Genomic DNA, 3,874 nt, shown 5'->3' on the forward strand with positions numbered 1-3,874 from the left:
GTTATCTCCATTTTTCCATAACAAATATTTTTATTTGTGGCATATAAATTAATGAATGCACAGTTCTGAAAAGATAATATTGTTTATGATGTAAATGTTTGTATCTATTACTATATGTGCCTTTATCTCAGTGGTATGATACTATGTACAAATCTTTCATAAAATATGCTATTATTCTTTTTTTGTTCATCCATATCTATCTATCTATCTATCTATCTATCTATCTATCTATCTATCTATCTATTGTCTATCTGTCTCTATCACCTATCTTGATATATAACTTGTATAAAGAAAGAATATGGTACTTAAGATACTGTTTTCTTGAAAACTTTAAAAGCTTTCCTAAGTTGAAGATGGACAAATGAGCCTTAAGTTTCCTCCTCCTCATCCACTGTAAGTATACCCACAGAAAACACCAAGCCTTCCTTGTGCCACAAATCTTTAGTGATGACTTTTTTTTTCTTGTGACTGGGTTTCTCTTGTAGTCCTGGCTGTCCTGGACTCACTTTGCTGACCAGGCTAGCCTCAAATTCACAGAAATCCTCCTGCCTCTGCCTCACAAGTGCTGGGATTCTAGGTGTGCAACACCATGCCCGGCTTAGTGATGACTCTTAAAGATGGTGTGCATGAAGAAAAGCGGCACAAGGGAAAAAGCGACTCCCTTTTGTTTTGATCTAATATCAGCATTGTGTTAGTTTTTCTTGTAATGAAATGCTGCAGGCTACCATCCTGCTCATTACCTGTGTGCTGGCCCCTATTTCACTGATTCTCAGGAGAAAGGGCTAATTTTATTTGATGCCATTGAAACTACACACAAACACACACACACACACACACACACACACACACACACACACACACACACACACACACACAATACCCCAGGTAGGATATGGTATTAACATTTGTCAATACATGGTATAGGAACACACAGAACTTGGTGCTATTCAAAGACATCATTCATGTTCATAGAGAATAATACCACATGTTCAGATGGTTTATAAGTGTATTGGACATTGGTGGGCGCACTGCTATGGCTTAACATTGTAAAGAGAAATGTTTGGGACACAGCAACAAGATCGAACTATCTAGACAAGAAAGAGGACTTCAACAACTTCCAAATATGTGGCAGTGTCCCAGGTAAGTCATTGTGCTTTTTTATTATATTTGGCTTCAAGTGCACTGAATATATTCTAATGGAATCTGATAAATAGTACATTTTCTTTACTTTAACCTGGGAGGAATATGAATGCATGGAGGTTCATATGCAACAGTGAGCAGATGATTCTTCAAGAGTTTGAATAACCCAAAGATTTGGAGAGAAAGAGAATGCCTTTTCTAATATTCCTTACTTTTCTAATATTGAGCCAGATAATTTGTATGGTTTCTACACACACATGCACCAGTTTTCCAAGTGTGTTTGTACAAGCTTTTACTTATGGTTATACGAAGAACATGTTTTCCCACTGTCTCTTTTAGGTTCTTTTTTGTTGTTGTTGTTGTTGTGAAGAAAAATATTCAAATCAAGCACAGTATACAATTTAAGGATCTATGTTTTTACATTTAAAAATTTTTAATTTGTTCACTTTACATCCTGATGGCAGCCCCTCCCTCATCCTCTCTTGTTTATTTGAGATTTGTGCTTCCAATATTTTGTTCTGACATCTTCGCTTGAGTTCTACTTTGTGTCCTTCACAGCTCAGAATTTTTTAAAAACACTTATTTACTTATTTAGCCAGTTCTCAAGTTAGTGGTTCTCAATTTGGTGTGTTGTGAGGTATTAACCAAATTACATGCTCAGTCAAATATTTCCTGCCAGAGTCGTGGTGACCACGACCATAGTCCTGGTGTGACAGTTCACAGGCTGGAAGCACTTCACTCTCCCTCTCTGAGACCGCTGCTGTGTGACACTAGTCGTAAGTCTAACCTAAGTATAAAATATTTTCAATACACACCTGAATTGCACAACTGTTTTGAAGATTTGTGGTAGGAGAATCTGGTGCCTGGGTTAAATCACTGTCTTCTGATTACAGCCTTTCTGGAAAGTGGGCCTGTGGCTGAAGGGAAGCTTCACACTCTAGGAGGAGGTGTTAAAAAACAAATAAAATTAAATTGTACTAGCTAACCTTTGGTAAAATCATAAAACATGCTCAGCTGCAAATTCTTAATGTATACTTTAAGAATTTTTCTTACTTTTCTGTGATTTCCCTTAACCATTCATTTAAATAACTCACTCACATATTAAATAGTTATGAGCATGTGTGTATGTGGATGTATGTCTGTGTGTGTATATAATTAGGTCTTTCTCTGTACACATGTGCATGTGTATTCACCAGTCTAGATTGTGCCCCAGAATAGCTAATTATTAGGATAGGCTACTGGAAGCCTGCGGTGAAGAGGATGTCTTTGTTCCTGTGTGGTTGAACTGAGTGCAGAGATTAGCGTCTTAATGTCCTCTCTGGAGAAACTGGGCAGAGTCTTTTGGGCTTTGTAAATGCTCTTTATTGAGGTTCTATTTTGATTTATTGTGTCCTATTTGGGGGGATGTGAGACAGGGTTTTCCTGTGTAGCCTTGGCTCTCCTGGACTTGCTTTGTAGACCAGGCTGGCTTTGAACTCACAGCAATCTGCCTACCTCTGCTTCCCTGAGTGCTGAGAGTAAAGGTAGGATCCACCATGCCCAGCTTTGTGTCCTACTTTCAATACATAAGGAGTGGTATTGGAAATCGGGACTATAGTTTGCTCCCCAGATGCATTACTTATCTTCACGTTATTGAATATTAGATATATTTGTATTATATTAAGATGTTTATATACTTGAAGTTTAAGTGCACAGCTAAATACTTATAGATTACTTTATTTTCAGCGTTAACGAGGAAAGGTAATACCAGGTTGACAGAGAAGACTCTAGGTATTAAGAACAGTGTGACCATATTGTCCTATGCTGAGAGGAAGATCCTGCCTTGTACACAGAAAGACCACACGAAAGTCTAAGTGGCTGGAAATCACAGAGACGGGAGTAACAAGACAGGTGACAGGATTGTGGGGTCAGATCACAAAGGACCTTGTAGATTTCGTCTGGGGACTTGCTGGCCAATGCAAAGCCACTGATGATAAGAGGGGAGTCTCAAGAACTATACACAATTTTTATACTGTAGATGGTCAAAGTGGTTGGAAGGGACACCACCGTAAAACTATTGCAATACACGTGGAATTGGGATAGTGACTGTGAAGACTGTAAAATCAGGCTAACTCAGTTTATAATGTAAATTAGTGAAGACAACCACACCTGTAAACATCCAAAGAGTTAAATACGTAAAAAGGAGAAGAATTAGTAATCACTTCCTGAATTTTAATATAAATAGCTGGAAAAGTGAAGTCAATATTTGCTGAAATGAGGGAAGGTTATACTTTGGTTTTGGACATACTAAGTTTGACATATGAGTTGAAAGGTCAAGGAAGAGTTGTAGGTTGGAGGTAGAAATTGTATTTAAGAGGAGCCTGCATGGGGTTCTTGAAGGAGTGAGTGTCAGTGGTCTGGGAGAGAAAGCTTAGGGGCACGTCTGGGATTCTCCTAAAACAACTGTCTTGTTACTTTCATTCTAATCAGTTTTTAAATGGGAGGCCCATATCTAAGATTGCCAAAGCTAGAAAACAAGTGGAAATCCAAGGGAAGAATAAACAATCAATGATTCCAGGTACTCTCCCTGCTTTGGGACTCATACACTTTGATCTGTTCTTACCTCAATCAACTCTCCATCACATGCAAAATGGGTAGAGTTATCAATGTTTACCCACATACATTCTAATTAATTATATATGCCAATTTTTCTTTGATGCATAGGTATATTGAGTCAAAAGCTTAACGTAATAAC

The sequence above is a fragment of the Acomys minous genome (genome assembly GCF_964271855.1).
Source record: "Acomys minous genome assembly, chromosome: 14".
Classification (NCBI taxonomy): domain Eukaryota; kingdom Metazoa; phylum Chordata; class Mammalia; order Rodentia; family Muridae; genus Acomys; species Acomys minous.